The 20,415-nt window shown below is 43.5% G+C and overlaps 1 protein-coding gene across 1 annotated transcript in view; it reads right to left on the bottom strand.

Annotated features, from left to right (window-relative positions):
• The window catches only part of TP53INP1 (tumor protein p53 inducible nuclear protein 1), a 154,911-nt gene that overhangs the window by 19,202 nt on the left and 115,294 nt on the right, over positions 1 to 20,415 (bottom strand). The gene's annotated exons all lie outside the window — the stretch shown is intronic.

Raw genomic sequence — 20,415 nt, forward strand, 5'->3', positions numbered from 1 at the left:
GTTATTTATAGTGAGAAGAGAATGAAAGGGTGAGCCAACAGATGCTTTCCAAATCAAAGTTCTGTATGCAGATGGATGGATTAACTGTGTCTGGCAGAGACAAGGGAGTCATGTTGATGCATCTCTTCTCTCCTGGTTCCTGTTTGGACTGAGATGCAATTCTCTGACCCAGGGCGAAATTTATAGCAACTGCTCACAGATATAATCATACAGTGTCTGAAGGGCTCTCACCATTCTGACTCTCACAAGAATCCTGGTTTTAAAGGATGTAACTCAAAGTTCAGGGGATTTTCTGATACCCAGAAGTAATAACAAAAATAAGGTAGCCATTTGAACTTTCCTCAGGAGGTAGACTGAGGCTGTAACTTGGATTGGACAATCTCATGGAATTGAGTGTGCTTTAGATTTTAGGTTTTGGCAAATCAGGCTCACCCCAATATTTTCTAATATCATTGCTATCTTTGGAGCTCCATAAACTCTTGCTCCTTCTTAGGAATCCATGAAGAGACCATCTTCCCATTCAGAATAAAGGCACGATAATTCTAAAGGTCTAATTCGTAATTTGAGACCTACCTTTTCCAATCTGATAAGGTTTATCACTGTTAAAGGCAAAATGTGAAAGCATACAATACTTTGTTATGATGGAGAAAACAATGTGAGGTAGATGATGCTTCCAAAGAGGGTCACAATAATATTTCTTGCATCATGAAGTGGAGACTGTTTTTCTTCCCCTTGAATCTGGGCTGGACCTGTGACTGCCTTGACCAATAGAATGTGGCAGACATAATGTTTCTAGCATGTCTAAGACCAGACACTAAGCAAACCTGACAACCTCTGCTTTGCATTCTGGGGAAAGCCTGCTACCGCATAAGAAGAGAACACCATGCTGCAAGGAAACCCAAGCATATAGTTATGTGGAGAGGCCACATGGAAAGAGAGACATACCTGGCCAGCCCCTAGATTATTTAGCTCATGGTACCTGAGATACCAGACATAGGGGTGAAAAAGCCCTCTAGGAAGTTCCAACTCCAGCAGACGCCACAGGGAACAACGATGAGCCATCCTCACTGAGCCCTGTCAAACTGCAGAATCACAAACAAATAAATGACTGTTGTTTTAAGGCACTAAATGTTGGCATGGTTTTACAAGCAGCAATAGATAACCAAAACGCAAAGCTAAACAATAGGAAGGCCCCTGGCAGACAGATCAACCTTCTCTAAACTCCACAAAGTAGAATTTGGGGGATAAAAAAAAACTTCTTATCTCAGGGGTCATTTGCTTTCTGTTTACCCTCTCACTGATTTGTAATCTCCCCACCCGGTGCTTGTTTATCCCAGTAGCGTACCAAGGGGGTGAGAGAGGGGGTGTGGGAGAAGTCTGCCCCTATGAGGGAGAAGTATTCTATCCCTGTGCATTGTTTGGAACTGTTGGAGCATGAAAATAATAAAAAGCAAACTGACTTTTACTTAGTTTTATTATTGTTTGAAAATTTTCTACAGACAAGCACACACACAGAAATTTTCTGCTTACTGTCTGCACCGGGAGTGGATTGCTCCCACTGACTCCCTCCTCGGGTATGCCACTGGTTTACATAGATGCATGCGGTCAGACCCAGGAGTAATGTCATCTCCACAACATAGAGCTGTCTGAATACAACCAAACTGTCAAATCACACAGCTGCACACCAGCTTCTCGTCTGTCTGCTGACAAAGACCCAGCCAGGTTCCCTGCCTGGGCAGACCCAGTGAATCCAACCATCCTTTAATAGGCAGGATAATTCTCAGCAGGTTGCTATAGTACCCTCGTCCAGGCTGACTCCCTGCTGTGGGGGTGACCCTTTCCCCATCTGTCAGAGTCCTCCTGTCTGTTTTCCATGGAGCTCAATACACTCCCTTATCTACCCTAACAAAAGGGATTCAACCTCAAGTTTTGTTGTGAAGGACCACAGGGCAGGGCCACATTTATGCCAACATCCAGAAACAATACAGTTAATGCCCCTGCCTCCTGCTTACAAAGGCAGGCTGTGGCCATTGCCCTGCCAGTTGCTTCAAGGCTGCTAAAGAATGTTGCTTCCTATCAAGCCACAGATGGAGAACCCCACTGGGTGGCTACTCAGGGCAAGCTCAGAACAATAAAGCAACAAGTCGCCCAGTCTATACTGAGGAGGGTCTGAAAGTGAAGTCCGCTCAGGCAATTTACAATCGGTCCATCAGCAAATGCAGCCTGTTGGGCTTGTATCGTCCATCCAGCATGCTGTCAAGTGTCTGGGAAAGACAGAAGAGTTTTTGTTTAATTGCATTTTAGAAGAGCAATCACTTGGAATTCCAGTGAAATCTGTTCTAAGAGAAGAAAAGAAAGGGTCTCTCATGGTCTCCAGAAAGCCTGAAACAGAAGGAAGCCAGAGGTTTGGTGCTCTACTTTCTGAAATAAAAAAACAGAAAACAAATCTAACTGGGATGCCCTTACCATCTCAGGAAGAAGTCAGAAATGATACCAGGGCCATAGGTGTTAACAGCTTTCCAAGCCCCTGGAACCTTATAACTCTTGCATATTCGTTTTTTTTTTTTTTTTTAACCCTATATCCTACCTATGTTCACATGGTGATTAGAAACAAAATCCTCAAAATGAAAAGAGCCTGTGTTCTGGCTGAGGCACCAGAAAGGAGAAGGGAGGTGGGCCTAGCCCATTCAGCAGCCAGTATTTGGGGAGAAGAGCCCTTGGGGCTGTGGTGGCATAGGCTGGATTATGAGTGATCGATGACAGTCTCCCAGACACACAGTGCTCTCTCCAGTTCCTCTAAAGTCCTGAATTTAAAGGCTTCTTAGTTTTTAGGTGAATGCACAAATAAGTACTCAATTATTTTAAACTGTATTAAAACTTAGCTGCAGAGCAGAAAGGGAATCATCCTTATGATGATTATCCTTAATCACATCCTTAATACATATGGCCTGGATACATGATACAGAATGTCCCTGTATACACCATCCCAGCCCTAGGGAGCCGCAAAGCCCTGGGGACCAGTTACGTGGGGTAGACCCAACCGGGTGAAAGGGCAGTTGCAGTGGCTACCTGTGTGAGTGCAGGTCAGGTCTTCTACAACTCCTGCTGCCAAAGCTAACTCGTCACTCACATGCCTACTTCTGGGTCACTGCCCAACTGTTGCCATGTGCCAGAGGCAGCCCCGGGTGGGGTCTGTAGTCATGAATTGCTCTATTATGGGGACAGCTTGAGTAGAATGTGTCTTTCTGCTCTTCTTAAAAGGATGATGCAGATAATATGATTGGTACTTACATAAGCTGTACACCACTTACATGGTCTTCCTATTTAAGGAAACTTGTTTTTGGGTTATTCTTTTTGCTGGAATTAACTACCTTAAATATCTACTACATTTTGCAAGATTAATTTACGTTCTTAAATGTCCAGATTGTTCATGGCTTTGGCAAAAGACCTAAGCATGTTGATAATCTGAGGCAGGAGGGTTTTTGGTTTCTGTTCTTTTGGGGCCTCTTCTGCTTTAGTCCTCTTTGGTAGGAATAGCCATTTCTTTCCCTTTGTAGCTCAGGAAGAGGGAACACATAAATATATAGACCTGTAGTGGTTAAGCCCCATCCACCCATTCATTCAGGTCTATTGTATTCACAGAATCCATTCATGCCTCCAATAATTATTTAATGAGCACCTAGTTTATGCCAGGCACCAGAGACTCAGTAGTGAACAAAACAAACTCTCAGCCATCAAGAAGTTTCCACCTAGTGGAAGAGAAACAATAAGCAAGTAAATATATAATGCAATGAGTGCTGCAAAGAAAAACAAAGCTGGGTAAAGGGTTAGAGAGGCTGGTGGGGACATAGGATGGTCAGGCAGGCGTCTTTGATGAGGTAGCACTTGAGCAGCCAGAACAGGAGGGCAGACATGAGGGGAAAGGGTAGCCTAGGCAGCCAGAAGAGCCACTGCAAAGGCTGGAGGCAGAAGAGTTTTTGTGCTCGAGGAATAGCACTGTTCTTGAACGAAACAGTGTCAACTGAGAATTGGGTGTGATCTGGTATCTGTTGGTTACCTGAGCAGACCCACAGATCTATGAGAACTTTAAATTCCTTTGCAGTCTTTTGGGTTTCTGCAACACTTCCAGAAAGGCACATAGGTCCCTAGGAAGTAACTTTTCATGTTTACCATAGCATGGAACTAAATTTCAGAGCCTGGAGAACAGGAGTCATGGAATGGGCCTCAGGTAATCAATTACATTGCATGCTGGGAAGGCAAAACCACTTTGGAGCATGTGGTAAGCAAGAGGAGGAAACTGGGGGGTTCCTGCTCCGTATGGGGACATTACTTACCTTCTGAGTCCCTCAGTGTCCTCAACTGGAAGAGCAGGAAAATAATACCAACTTGGAGAGACAATGAAATCAGTAAAGTGTCTGGGACATTAGGTGTTCGATAAATATTTGTTTTCACCTGCACACAGACCTTTTCCTAAGGACTTTATTGTAAGGGTTTTGTTTCTAATCACCTTGTGGAAATAGGATTTTTTTTTAAAGGAAAAATCTAAAGCTTAAAAGCTTTAATAGCTTCTCAGAACTTGAGCCTAAAAAAACCCAACAAGGTTAAGGACAAAATGCTCTCATCTTCTTTAATAAGTCTATACAAGCAAGCCACAGAGGTCTAGACCCATGTTTGAATTTGTCCCTACTTAACCTGCATTTTGTATTATCTGAACGTTTAAAGCCACAGTTTGGAAAATAAGCCCTTCCCCAACACACACCGATACCCCTGAGTTACTTTACCTGCTCAAACACAAGTGCAACTGAAACCAATCAAGCCTGGAGGCCATACCGTCCATAATTAAGAATAGCATTTAAAGTGAGAAGCAGCTGTTTCTAATGGTTAAGAGTACTAGTTTTGGAATCAGACCTTAGTGCAAGCTCTATGACCTTGGATTTGACCTCTCTTAGCCTTAGTTTTTCATTTGCAAGTGGAGATAAGATTGTCTCTACCAGGTGGTCCTGAGGATTAAATGAGATCATGCATATAAAGCATTTAATATAATGCTTGACACTATAGTATGAGGTTATTAAAATGTTATAAGGGTAACCTGAGAGTACTGAGTTCTACAACCTTTAGGAGAGTGATATGTGAGACAGCGGGTCGAGAAGGTGAATTTTGAGCCAAGCCCTGAATGATGTAAAGGAGTAAGTAAGCTCTGTGAGGCTCTATCCAGTGACTAGTAGTAGAGGCAGAAGGAACAGTAAGTGTGTGCATAGAGGGCCAGCAGTGTGGCTGGAGGGTGGTGAGGGAGGAGGGCAGTGGAAGATGAGGTCAGAAAGGTCATGAGGAAACGTGCAAGCAGGGATGAGAAGTTTGGATTTCATTCTAAATGTGATGGGCCATTAGAGTTTCAGACATGTTGAGTTTGAGATGCTCTTTGGAAATCTAGGGGGAAATCTTGTGGGCAATTGCATATTTGAGTGCAGAGCTAAAGGCACAGGTAGGGGCTGGTAACATAAATGTGTGACTTACCAGCTTTTAAATAATATTTAAAGCCACAGAATTGGATGGAATGACCAGAGAGAGGATCTAAACAGAGAAGAGGGCTGAGGCCTGGGCCTAGGGCTCTGATATTTAGAAGAAAGAAGGATAAGGAATATTAGCGGAGAAGACTGAGAAGTAGCAGCTGATTAGGTGAGAGAAAAATTAGAGTGAGGTAACCTGGAATCTAAGTGCCAAAAATGCCTTTAGAAAGGAAATTGGGACTGAGTGTGGAGAAGTCAAATATGATTAAGGACAGTCAAATGGTCTCTGGCTCCAGCAAGATGGTGGTCAGTGGTGCTAAGAGTATCAATTTGCTATGGCTACCATAACAGAGTGCTGCAGAAGGGTGACTTAAACACCAGGCATTTATTTTCTCACGGTTCTGGAAGCTGGAAGTCCAAGATCAAGGTGTTGAAGGATTGGTTTCTCCTGAGGCCTCTTTCCGTGACTTGCAGATGGCTGCCTTCTCCCTGTGTCCTTGCATGGACTTCCTTCTGTGTTGTCTGCATCCTAGTTTCTTCTGGTAAATATGGCAGATTGGGATTGGTCCCAATCAGACTGTCTTGGTTTAACCTAAACCTCTTTAAAGGCCTTGTCTACAAATATAATCACCTTCTGAGGTGCTGAGGGCTAGGGCTTCCACATATTAATTTTGGGGCTGGGGGGGGGTGGTCACACACAATTCAGCCTGTACACTAAGCAATTCTTTTTTTTTTTTTAATTCTTTTATATAATAGAGTGAGCAGGGTAGGGAGGCAGAGGGAGAGAGAATCTTTTTTTTAAAGTTTATTTGAGAGAGAGAGAAGGAGAGAGGGAGGGAGAGAGAGGGAGAGAAAGAATCCCAAATAGGCTCCGTGCTGTGAGCACAGAGCCTGACGTGGGGCTCAGTCTCACGAACCCTTCATGACCTGAGCCGAAATTAAGAGTGGGACACTTAAGGGACTGAGCCACCCAGCTGCCCTGAGAGAGAGAGAGAGAGAGAGAGAGAGAATCTTAATCAGGCTGCACTCTCACACGGAGCCTGATCCAGGGCTGGATCCCACCACTCTCGGGATCATGACCTGAGCCAAAATCAAGAGTCAGACAGTCAACCAACCGAGCCACCCAGGTGCCCCTAAGCAATTCTTTTTTAGGAATTTTGTTGTGAAGGAGAACAGAACAAAGGATTAAGGTGGAACTAAAGACATTCTCTCCAAATGGGGAGACAGGGAGGTTTTGTATTTATTTTGGATTTTTACTACGGGAGAAGTTCCAGTCGCTGGTATTGCTGGTGAGAACGGCACGATAGAGAATCTGAGACTGTGGCTGCAGGAGAGAGGGGGTTATTTCAGGAGAAAGTTCTTGAATACCAGAGAAGGGATGGGATCAAAAGGGGTTAAATGACTTATCCAGGTCACTAACTTGTGATCTTAACCCCAAAACATACTGTCCCACTGACTACATTTCAATACCTGTTCTTGGGAGCAGCAATAACCAGAACAATCCCCTAGGAAGGAAGGAGAGTAACACAACAAAGGAAACGTGTTCACATATGGAATTATAGCTGTCCTGGCCACCTATTACCACTTGCAGGGGTGAGGGAGGTTGTGAGGGGTTCACAGAAGGGGAAGGAGGAGAAACGGGTGAGGCTCTATTTGACTGATTGATGAAAGAAAACACCCTCAGGAAGTCCAGTCCCCAAAGTGGTTGAATATTTCTGATCTGTGCCCTGGAATTGGCCTATTTATCTGGACTAAGCTTGGCTTCAGGTCACCACCAGTTTCAGACAGTTACATCATCAGCTTTCCGTATGCAGATTGCTACCCTCTTTCACCAGAGCCAAGAAGCATGTGGCTTTGTGATTTTGCTTCTACAAACTCTCTTATCATAGCACTTGCATGCTGGAGCCCAGATGTTAAACAAATCAATCAGTAAATAAACCTTGGCCTCACATTTTGTACGGACAAATTTAACACATACACACACACACACACACACACACACACACACACACACCACACAGTGTCTCTTAGCGGCTGCATAGCCTCCCAGTCATAGGATCTCCGCCTGTAAACACTTCATTCTCTTTTGCTACCTTCCCTCCCTCCTTCCTTCCTTCCTTCCTTCTTTCCTTCCTTCCTTTCCTTTCTCTTTTTCTTTCTTCCTTTCTTTCTTTCCTTTTCTTTCTTTTTTCTTTCTTTCTTCTTTCTTTCTCTTTCTTTCTTTTCTTCTTTATTGAGCTACAACTCACCTGTTACAGAATCCACCCATTTGTAGTGTACAAGTCCTTGTCTTTCAGTGTATGTTTTTTGTTTTGTCAACACTTCATTCTTGACACTGTGGTTTTCACTTCAGCGGACAGGTCAATCTCCCGCTGTTGGGATGGCTCTGCTATTTCAGTCACAGCAATAACCCAACCTAAGGAGTTTATCTGAAGGCAAATGTCACTCTGTGACTTCCCTGGGGCCTGGTGAGCAGCTGATGAACCATCCCAATTCACCGATGAAATACAGTGTTGGTTGCATGGGCGACTGTTGTGGAATGAATAAACATGGAACTGAATGAGCAGGTTTTCCTACAGTGAGGGACGGACAATCTACTTGGTGCTCAATGGCATCTCAGTATTTTTTATTTATTCATTTATTTTTAATTTTTTTTTAACGTTTATTTATTTTTGAGACAGAGAGAGACAGAGCATGAATGGGGGAGGGTCAGAGAGAGAGGGAGACACAGAATCCGAAACAGGCTCCAGGCTCTGAGCAGTCAGCACAGAGCCTGACGCGGGGCTTGAACTCACGGACTGCGAGATCACGACCTGAGCGGAAGTCGGACGCTTAACCGACTGAGCCACCCAGGCGCCCCGGCATCTCAGTATTTTTAATCCAAATGGTAGAACACCAAATCCCTTACATTTGTCTCATATCTTCTTACCAACCCTTTCCCTTAAATACTCCATCTCATTATCCTCCAAAGTGTTTGTTTTGAAACCACGAATGTCCTCTTTCCTCTCATGGAAACCACCTGTAGCAGCAACAACTGGGGCTGATGCAAACATTTGTTTTTGATAACAGTGTATTTTGAACGTCTGTGGTTTCAATTTCTATTTTCGTCCTTTACTGTCGTAATTTTTTTTATCTCTTCATACTTTGTACAGATAGTTTTGCTTTTCCCAGGCTTTTCTACTCTGCTGAATACATCAGTTACATAAACTGAACTCAGAACTTCTAAATTTCCAAAATCAGTACCATTGTCCCATGACTTAATTTTTCAGTATGTTTTCATCTGCAATATTTATTTTATTTTTTGAAGTTTTTTTTTTTTTTTTTTTTTTTTTTGAGAGAGAGAGAGAGAGAGGGGAGGGGCACGAGCAGGGGAGGGGCAGAGAGAGAGGGAGAGAGAGAATCTCAAACAGGTTCTGTACCATCACTGCAGAGCCTGATGCCGGGCTCCAGCTCACAGACCATGAGATCATGACCTGAGTCGAAATCAAGAATCAGATGTTTAACTGACAGAACCACCCAGGTGCCCCTCATCTGCAATATTTAAATTGGTCTTCACAACAATTCAGTGAATAAAGTTGGGACAACCTTTATTATTCCCATTTTATAGATCAGAAAACTGTGGTCTCCTGGCTGGCCTGTAGCAAAAATTATATTTAAAAAATGGGTGAGGCACCTGGGTGGCTCAGTCGTTAAGTGTCTGACTTCGGCTCAGGTCATGATCTGACAGTTTGTGAGTTTCAGCTCCAAATCAAGCTCTCTGCTGTCAGCATGGAGCCTGCGTCTTTGGATCCTCTGTCCCTCTGTCTTTGCCCCTCTCCTGCTCGTTTGCTCTCTCTCTAAAATAAATAAACATTAAAAAGAAAAAAAGGGCGATTTCAATTCCAGTCTAGGACTGTTTCCTTACCATACAACTGGCCATAATATAGGACTAGGGTTCTCCAACTTCAGCTGAATCGGAATCATTCAGAGGCTCATTACAGCACAGAATGCTGGGCTCCACCTCCAGCATTTGTGATTCCATAGGCCTGGGGTTGGGCCCAAGGATGTTCTCATTCACACCCCTGCTCCTCCACTTTCTCCCTTGCCTACCCCTCCCTTCTCAGCTTTCCTTGCAGCTTGGGGTGGTCATGTGACATAGTTCTGGACAATAAGATATAAGCAGAAGTTTTCTGAGAAAACCTGTGTTTTCCTGATGTGAAGGGTTATACTTGGCTCTTCACCCTTCCTAATTCTTCCTGCTTAGAACTGATATGTTATGCTCAGAGGTACAGTAGTCATCTTAGGACCAACACATTAAAACCAGCAGGATAGGGATGCTGGGTGGCTCAGTCAGTTGAGCATCTGACTCTTGATTTCGGCTCAGGTCATGATGTCACAGTTTGTGAGTTTGAGCCCTGAGTCAGGCTCTGTGCTCTGTGCTGAGAACACTGAGCCTTCTTGAGATTCCCTCTCTCCCTCTCTCTGCCCCTCCCCTGCTCTCTCTCTCTTTCAAAATAAATAAATAAACTTAAAAAAAAAAAACCCAGCAGGATAGAAAGATACAAAGAAGCTTTGTGTCTGACAGTTCTGAGTTGCTTACCTATAGACTTGTATCTGTGTGAGAAAAATAAATCTCTATTTAGGCCACTGTAGTCAGGTTCTCTGTTACTTGCAGCCAGATGCATCCCTACCCAATACAAAGGAATGGGATAGAATGGTGCATGAGAGTCTAGGGGACCGCATGAGAAATGACGTTTAACAAGCATTTGTGAGGCCTTGTTCTTCAGCTGACACTGTGCCAGGTGAATAAGACATGGTTCCTATCCCCAAAGTGTTCATACTCCAGGTGAAAAAGCCACAGGGTAAATACATGAATAATAATACATTGTGACAAGCACAGAGGTATAAGCAAGATGCTGTGAAACCCAGAGAAGGAACCCTGCCTAGGGAGGTCAGGGGAGGCTCCCAGGAGGTGATATTTGAGCAAAGCCCTGAAGGATAAGTAAAGTTCTGCCAGGTAGAGAAGAGAAAAAAAGCTTTCTACAAAGCATAAGAGACTCTTAAAAACTGAGAACAAACTGAGGGTTGATGGGGGGTGGGAGGGAGGGGAGGGTGGGTGATGGGTATTGAGGAGGAAACCTTTTGGGATGAGCACTGGGTGTTGTATGGAAACCAATTTGACAATAAATTTCATATATTGAAAAAAAAAAGATACAGATAAAAAAAAAAAAAAAAGCTTTCTAGGCTTGTGTCCCTTCTCACCCCTATCCTTCAGAGCCAGAGGCTGGCCTAGCTGGGTGGGGGCATGCTGGAACAAGCTGCTGGCAGAGTCAATAGCTCTGCAGGAAGCTCAAAGTCCAAAGAACCAGGAGGGAAGTTGTGAGGGTTGGCAAAACCCCCTGACAGCAGGTCTAGGGAGCCAGAAATCTGGGGCAGAAAGACAAGAGCAAGAGATCACAGGGCAAGTGGGGAGGGGCAGGGCAGGAGCCCAAGAAGATGGGTCAAGGCTTGCTTCTCAAGGAAGTAAGAAATTCTGAGCACTAAATACCCCATTTCATTTCTTATCATTCAGCTTCATTTCAGCCCCAGGCCCTATCTTATTAGGCTTGTATGAAATTAATCTTAGTCCTTCCTGGGGCTTCCCCCCACACCCACGGCTGTGCTAAAATCCTGGTGTGCTATTCAGCCTGCAGGGCTGTGCAGTCCCCTGCACCACTGTCTCAATGACACAAAACCCTGGCTGTAGAATCTCTTCTCCTTGGTGTATCATGGGTAATCCCACCAAGTGCCTGCTATACCTTTTGGTGCATCTAGAAAGCAGGGCACAGGTTCCCTGATGCTGGTGGGTCCCAGAGACCTCTTTCCTCTCCCCAGGCCCAGGCATCTCATCTTGGTTTTAGGGAAATACCTCCCTCTGGCCCTGCTTCCTCCAGGGGCACACTCCCACCTATTCAGCTCAGTGGGCTTAGGGCTTGGGAAATGCAAGCCAGGAGGGCAGTGTCTCCAGGCCAACTCTGCTGTTCACCTGCCTAACCTCCCCTGAGACTAAGAACAGATTCTTTTAGAATGGGTGGAGGAAAAGGGGGAAGTGCAGGGAGTAACGTTTTAAACTTTCGAACTGTTATTGGGCCACCTATTGATGGTGACGGTGTGGTTTAAAGGATCAAGGGTGGAACATACACATCCCAAAAGCTGTGAAGACAGAGTCAGGAAATGGCCTAATATGTCTGAAGAATGGTGAGTTCCTGGGGAGAGAGAAGCAAGAAGCTGAATGGGATGCGATGGGACAGCCTCGGATGACGGTTTCTTGAATCTAGATTTTATTCTGTAGGCAACAAAATTCAGGAAAGGTCCGTAAGCTATGCAGAGACAAGATCCTGTGTTGTTTTGTGTTTTGTTTCCCAAAGGGACAACTCTGATAGAAAGGTGGAAGATTACGTTGTGAAGAGCCTATGGTTGGCCATAGAAAGAAGCCAGGTAGGGGCGCCTGGGTGGCTCAGTCAGTTGGGCAGCCGACTTCGGCTCAGGTCATGATCTCGCGGTCCATGAGTTCGAGCCTCGCGTCGGGCTCTGTGCTGACAGCTCAGACCCTGGAGCCTGTTTCAGATTCTGTGTCTCCTTCTCTCTGACCCTCCCCACGTTCATGCTCTGTCTCTCTCTGTCTCAAAAAAATAAATAAACGTTAAAAAAATTAAAAAAAAAAAAAGAAAAGAAAGAAGCCAGGTAAGGGCTGGTAAGAGTAACACTGGAGATAGAAGAGCACAATCACAGTTGTAGGATAAAATCAACAGAATCTGGTCACTGATTGGCTATGAGGGAAGGATGGGGACCGACAGAAGCTGAAGAAGATTCCGAGATTTCTATCTTGGGAGACTGGGTAGTTGGTGAAGACATGTACCTGAAGGTAAGAAGAAGAGAATGGACATGGGTAGGGGGTGGAGATGGGTGACAGGAAGGAGAGAATTAAAGGTATTTAGGGCTGGTTATATGACAAGCACTGTTTTACATATATTTGTTTCAAAAAAACCCTATGAAGTAGTATTACTATGTTCATTTCACAGGTAAGAAAGCTAAGGCTCAGAGATGCCGTTGCTCACGCCAGGTTACTCCGAGTTGTGGAGTCAGGATTGGAAAAGATATCTACCTGAACCACAATCCATGCGATCCCCCCAATGCTTCTAAAGTGCTATCCAGTTGCGATATCAGGAGTCACTTGTGACTCTGGGTCTGGAGTCTGGAAAACTGGCAGGAGGCACAGGCATCAGTTTGGGAGTCTTTATTACATAGAAGTCATGGAGATTCTTGAAGTCATGGGAGCAGATGAGGTCAGCTAGGAAAGGTGTGTGCATGAAAAGAGAAGACAAGGACAGATTCTGGGGAAGTTCATATTTAAGGGTTATGCCAGCTATGCTATAGAGAACAGAAAAAACAAGATTAGGATTTGTATTTCTCTCATCACAGAAGTTCTGAGGTGGGGTTCTCAGGGTTAGTATGTTGTCTTCATTAGAGACATAGGCCCTCTCTTTTCTTCCACCATATTTAGTGTGTGTGTGTTTCATCCTCAAATTTGTTTCAATCATAAAATGGCCACATCAGATCCCACCATCACATTTCAGGCAGCAGGAGAGCGGAAGAGGACAGCCAAGTGAGCCTCTTTTAAGAATGTCTTTCCAAGAGCCTAAATGTCCATCAACTGATGAATGGATAAAGAAATTGTGGTTTATATACACAATGGAATACTACGTGGCAATGGGAAAGAATGAAATACGGCCTTTTGTAGCAACGTGGATGGAACTGGAGAGTGTGATGCTAAGTGAAATAAGCCATACAGAGAAAGACAGATACCATATGGTTTCACTCTTATGTGGATCCTGAGAAACTTAACAGAAACCCATGGGGGAGGAGAAGGGAAAAAAAAAAAAAAAAGAGGTTAGAGTGGGAGAGAGCCAAAGCATAAGAGACTGTTAAAAACTGAGAACAAACTGAGGGTTGATGGGGGGTGGGAGGGAGGGGAGGGTGGGGGATGGGTATTGAGGAGGGCACCTTTTGGGATGAGCACTGGGTGTTGTATGGAAACCAATTTGACAATAAATTTCATATATTGGAAAAAAAAAAAAAAAAAGAATGTCTTTCCAGAAGACCCACCCTGTAATTTTTGCTTACACTAGCCAGAACTCAGTCACATGCCCTATCTTCAAAGGAGGCTGGGAAATGTAGTTCTTTAGCTAGGCCCCTTATTCCTTTAACCAAATCACGTTCTCTTGATACAGAAGAAGGGAGAATGGAAACTGCATACACAACTGTAATCTCTGCCATTAAGGGGGTAGGCAGAGGAAAGAAAAAAATAAAGAATATTTGGGGCAGGGGAGAAAATGATGCTATAAAAACTGTAATAGTTAGGATGCTTTTCATTTCAAAGAATTGAGAACTCAGCCCAAGCTAGTTTAAACTTTGCTCAAGTAACCAAAAAATTTCCCAGGTAGGCCAGGTGTGTTCCCTGGGTCTCTGACTCTGAGAATGTATTTTCTTGGCTCTGCCCCCTCTGTATTGGCTTTGCATTCAGGATGGCTTAACAAATGGTAATTAAATGGCTGAAGTAGTTTCTGGTACTCACATAGGCATACCTCACTGTCCTGAGCAAAACAGACCGTCTTCCCAGCACAACTGAAACTCATTCATTCATTCAGAAAAATCCTAAGTAACTACTGTGTGCCTTTTCTAGATGTCGGGGATAATGTGAATAAAACAAATAGTAATCCTGCTCCGTTGGACCTTGTTTAGTCAGCTACTGCTGTGTGACACATTTCTCCAAAACCCAGGGCTTAAAACAAACATTTATTATTATTATATAAATAATAATATTTATTATTATTATGTTTCTGTGGATCAGGAATTTGGGCATGACTTGGGGACTCTGGGTGCCTCTGACTTGAAGTATCACATAAGGCTGTAGTCATCTCAAGGTCTGCTAGAAGAGGATCTATTTCCCAGCTCACTCAATGTAGTTGTTAGCTTCATGTCTTCCTGGCTGTTGGCCAGAGACATCAACTCATTGCAATGTGGGCCTTTCCAATGGGCTAGAGGTCAAGTAAGAAGCAGGATAGCAGTTAGTCTTTTGTAACTTAATCTTAGAAGTGATGTCCAATCACTTTTTCCACATTCTGTTTGTTTTGAAATAAGTCACTAAGTTCAGCTCACACTCAAGGGGAGGGGATTATCTAAGGGCAGGAATACTGGGAGGTCAGGATCATGGGAAACCACTTTAAGGTTTCTACCATAGAGCTATATTCTAGTCAGTGGAGAGAGACAATAAACAATATATACATCATATGTAAGTGACAACAAGCGCTATGGAGAAAAATAAAGCAGAGTAAAGGAAGGCCTCTTTCATGAGATGACATTTGAGTAGAGACTGAAGCAGACGAGGCAGCAAGGGAATCTGTGGAAGAGCATTTCAGGTAGAGTGCAGAACAGGTGCAAACCTCCTGAGACAGGAGCATGCTTGGTTATCTTGACTGAATCATACAACCAACTTGGCTGGAGCAGAGTAAGCAAGGGAGAAAATAATCAAAAAGGTGAGGTGGGAGACAGATTATGTGCTGACTTACGGGACGTGGTAAAGACTTTATTGGAAGGTTCCAAGCCGTGGTGTGACACCTTTTAAAAGGCTGTGGTATGGGGAACAGATGGTGAAAGGACCAAGAGGGAAAGCAGGAAGACCAGTTGAGATTCTACTGCAGTAGCCTAGGTGACAGATCTTGGATTGGGTGGAAGTGAAAAGTGATTGGATTCCAGATACATTTGATAAGATTTTCTAATAGACTGGAGATTTAGGGTATGACAGAGTGGAGTCAAAGATAACTCCAAAGTTTTTAGTGTATCTATAAGGTTGAAGTTGCCTTTTGCTGGGATAGGGAGGACAAGTCTAGGAGGGTAAATCAAAGATTTGACTTTGGTCTTGTGGCCACGTGTGAAGTTTGAGATGCCTGTTATATATCCTAGTAGAGATGGTGCAGAGGAAGTTGGGAGTATGGAGTTGAGGGGTGAGGTCCCAGTCGGCAATGGAAATTTGGGAGTCACCAGCATGGAGTTGGCATTTATAGCCAAGGATTAAATGAGATTAATCACCTGGGGAATAAGACTTAATGAACAAGAGGAGACATCTCTCAGAACCTTTGGAAATGGGAGGATTAGGAGGATTAGGAGGATAAGGAGGGTCTGGTGAAGGGGACTGAGAAGGAGCAGCCCATGAGAAACAGCAGATGATGCTAGGGAGGTAAAATCAACAGGGTCCACCTTGGAGGTCACGGGGAGAGGTGCTCTCCACCTTCCAGATGCTTCCAGGTCACGTGGGAGCCGTAAGATTTCCAAGGTCGTAGAAGATCATTGATGAGTTTACAGAGAACACCTTGTAAAGAGTCCTAGACTCAACAGCTGGATGATGGTGAATTTTGGAAAATAGTGGAGTTTAAAAAAGCAACCTGGGTATGAGCTTCTCTTTCAAGAATTTCTTCTTTTTTTAAAGTTTATTTATGTATATTGAGATAGAGATAGATAGAGCGGGGGAGGGACAGAAAGAGGGGGAGGGAGAGAATCCCAACCAGGTTCTGCACTGTTAGCATGGAGCCCGACATGGGGCTCAAACCCATGAACCATGAGATCATGACCTGAGCCAAAATCAAGAGTTTGATGCTCATCTGACAGAGCCACCCATATGACCCTCTTTCAAGAATTTCAATGTGAGAAACAATAGAAGTACAGGGGAAAAGCACTTATTAAGTTATACAAAGTAGAAAATCTCTATATCAATAAACAAACACTATAGCATTAAAACCCAGGCCACAGAAAGAGGGAAATTGTTTTCAGAAAATATGATAAGGTTTAGAATCTTTAAAATGGAAAAAAAACTTGGGGCACTTGGGTGGTTCAGTCGGTTGAGTGGCCAGCTCTTGATTTCGGCTCAGGTCATGATCTCACGGTTCATGAGATCGAGTACTGCATCAGGCTTTGTGCTGCTGGCACTGAGCCTGCTTGGGATTCTCTCTCTTCTTTTCTCTCTGCCCTTCCCCCGCCATTCGTGTTCTCTCTGTCTCTGTGTCTCTTAAAATAAACTAATCAACTTAAAAAAATTTTTTTAAATGGAAAAAAACTCATGCAAATCGATAAGAAGAACATTAAGACCCTAACAGGCAAATGGACAAAGGACACAAACAGACAATTCACAAAGGAGGAACTATAGCTAGTAAACAAAGATAGAGAAAAATGTCTGGCACCATTAGCAAGGAAAGAAATACAGACTGAAACCACAAGATGACGTGTTTTAAACTATCAAATTAGCAAAAGCTGTTTATTCCCTTTAACCCGGCAGTTCCAGTTTAGAGAATCCTAAGAAACTAAGCCACACTGCAGATGAAAGAGCTGGCCACAGTTTTATTTACAACAGTAAGAGGAAATAATCCAAATGCTAAACACCAAAAAAATGGCTTAGAAAATTTTGGTACATTCACACAAATGTTAGTATTAATCACATGCACACCACATGCACACACACAAAAAAAATGGGAAGAATTTATGGTAACACAGTATCTTAGTGCATTTCGGTTGCTGTAAGAAAATACCAGAGACTAGGTTGTTTAAAAAAATTTTTTAACGTTTATTTATTTTTGAGAGAGAGAGAGACAGAGCATGAGCAAGGGAGGGGCAGAGAGAGAGAGGGAGACACAGAATCTGAAGCAGGCTCCAGGCTCTGAGCTGTCAGCACAGAACCTGATGTGGGGCTCGAACTCACGAATCGAACCGCAAGATCATGACCTGAGCCAAAGCTGGATGCAAGTTGGACGCATAACTGACTGAGCCACCCAGGCGCCCCAAGACTAGGTTGTTTATAAACAATGGAAATTTATTTCTCACAGTTCTGGAGCCTGGAAGTCCAAGATCAGGGTGCCAGCATGGTCGGGTAAGGGTCCTCTTCAGGTCGCACACTTGTGATATCTTCACATTGTAAAAGAGGGAAGCAAGCTGTCTGAGGATTCTTTTATAAGAACACTAATCCCGTTTATGAAGGCTCCACCCTCATGGCCTACTGACCAAAGGCCCCACCTCCTAATACTACCACCTAGAGCATCAAGTTTTCAACACGTAAATCTGGGGTGGGAGGCCCAATTATTCAGATGATAGCACACAGGAAAATGCCTGTATCACATTAATTGAAAGCAAAAAGTAGGATTGCAAATTGTACATACTTTATATTCTCACCCCTGGGAAAAACATTTATAGAAGAAAGGAGACCTATCAAAATGTTCCCGCCAGGTCTCTCGGGAAGACTGGCTACCTTTCTTTCTTTGTTGTCCTCTGTGCTGGCTTCCACGTGTCAAGTCCTGGGATTACAAAGATAATTCAGAAATTTCTGCCCTTGAGGAGTCTGCATCTAACTAAAACTTAAAAAACAAACAAACTGTTCTTTGGGAGTAAATAATAAAGTCTCAAAAGGTATGAACATTAATTGGGATCCCAAAATATCAGAGCAAAAATGAGCCACCAAGTGAACACCAGCCACACAGCTGGGCCTTCGGGGGCCCTGCCTAGACCTGCAGCCCTAGGGTCCAAGTGATCGGGTGCTGGGTGGGCAGTCGTAGCTGTCAGTTGAGTTCTTCTTGGAGCCCCCAGCGCTGGAGTTGAGGTGGCCCTGACCCCCAAAGGACTGAGAGTCAAGGAATAGCTAATGGAATTGGAGGATAGAGCTGAAGCTTCCAAACAATACGTGTTATCTAATTTCCTGTAACAGGTTTGGCGCAACCTTGCCTCCACAGGCCTTTGCTTAAAAGCACTTGGGCAATAACGTATGGGTCATTGTTGTCCTTTCCTTTCCTCTGCGGTTGCTTCTCTATCCTACTGATTTGGCAAAGACTGGCTTTGGAGGTTCTTGCTGTGATGTCAGGGTCAGGCTGGTGGGAATGCTTCTGTTTTCGGGGTTCTCGTGGATAAAGAGCACAGACAGCCATAACTTCTATTTCTCTAGTCCTTTATGTGTATTTCACATGTGTTTTTTAAAATTCTGACTCACCTGAAAATTGAAGAATGATGTTGTTAGTTGTGAAACCAACCAGCTATTATTTATTTTCTGGCAAGTGTCACCTCAACCTTCCTTCCCTCACGTATCAAATTGCAGCCATTTGACAAATGCTAAATAAGAAAAATAGTGGCTCTGATAGCATCAGGGAGAAAGCTCTCCTGGAAAGCTGTTTTCTGAAAAGATGAAAGAGGTTATTTTTCAAAATGATTAAGTGATTTTTAGTCAATAGCATGCAAGACAGATTTAGAGAACAGAGATGTGATCTTTAAAATTGGTCATAAAGGTCAAGCTAAAGGAAAATGAGCTTCTAATTACAAAAATAAGTACATTTAAAAAATTCAATTCTCAAGAGGAATTCTCAGGAATTGCCATTGTAATTAGGATTGCACCGTTTAAAGACAAACTGGGTTCAAATTCTGGCTTTGCCACTACTAGCTGTGTGACCTTGATTGAGCAAGCTACTTAATTTCTCTGTGTCATCATTTTTTCCTCTTCTGTGAAATGGGGACAATTATAGGACCTACCTTATAAAGTTGCTATGAGAACTAAATGGGTTAGCATTGATTTTTTTTTAATGTTTATTTATTTATTTTGTGAGAGAGAAAAAGAGTGTGCACTCACACAAGAGGGAGAGGAAGAGGGAGAATCCCAAACAGGCTCCAGGCTTTCAGCACCGAGTCTGATATGGGGCTTGATCTCACAAACTATGAGATCATCACCTGAGCTGAAATCAAGAGTTGGGTGCTCAACCGACTGAGCCACCCAGGTGCCCCAAATGGATTAGTATTCATAAACAGCTCTGAGCAGCACCTGGTATATGATACCTGCTATATATGTTTCTTGTTAAACAAAAATATTAATAAAATAAAAGTGCTGATTTTTTCTTGCTATCACTTGTTAATAAGGCAATCATCAGAAGTAAAAACTAGCATGTAAAATAGTTCTGTGACAAAATATTGGAGTATTCATTTATGTTTCCTCTTTCTCTAGGCATCCTTCTCTCCCCCTTTCAAGCAGGGAGCCAGGCTTGCTCATGCCTGTGGCTTGAGGGATTCTTGCGGGCTGGGAAGTCCATGGGCGCCTGAACCCAGTAGCTCTTCCATTCTTTAAGGAAAGCCTAAGCCCAGTGAAGTGACAGGTGATGCTGAGTGTCCCTGGAGAGGTGGAGGTGAGTGAGGAATGTGGGTGCAGGAAGACATTTCCTGGAGGAGCCCTATGAGCTAGCATGCCCCTGCAGAGCCCCAAGTGGTGGCATCCCCTCAGAGGGATGGCTGTGCTGTGCTGCAAGGAAGGCACACCCTTCCTCCCATGCCTCGTGGCCCAGATAACCTTTTCAACAAATGTTGCTAGAACAATTAGAAATCACAGACCAAAACCAAAAAAGAAACCCCCAAATCTTGGCCTATGTCTCACACCTTACACAAAAATTAACTCATGGACTTAAATGTGAAACTACAACACTTTCAGAAAAGAACATAAGGAGAAAAATCTCAGAATCTAGGATTCTCTGACTTGCACCAAAAGTATCTGTAAAGGGAAAAATGGTTAAACCAAACTTCATCAAAATTACAAACTTGCTCTGAGAAACACCCTGTTAAAAGAATAAAAAGAGAAGCTACAAACCAGGAGCAAATATTTGCAAATCACATATTCCACAAAGGACCAGTATCTAGAATATAAAAGAACTCTCAAGACTCAACAATAAAAAGTAAATCATATTATAAAATGGGTAAAATGAAGAAACACTTCACCAAAGAGGAATACAGATGGCAAAGAAACACATGAAAAGATGTTCACCATCATTAGCCATTATGGAAATGCAAATTAAAGCCACAGTGAAATATTGGGGCACCTGGG

Source organism: Panthera onca, chromosome F2, assembly GCF_046562875.1.
Source record: "Panthera onca isolate mPanOnc1 chromosome F2, mPanOnc1 haplotype 2, whole genome shotgun sequence".
In the NCBI taxonomy this organism is placed as follows: domain Eukaryota; kingdom Metazoa; phylum Chordata; class Mammalia; order Carnivora; family Felidae; genus Panthera; species Panthera onca.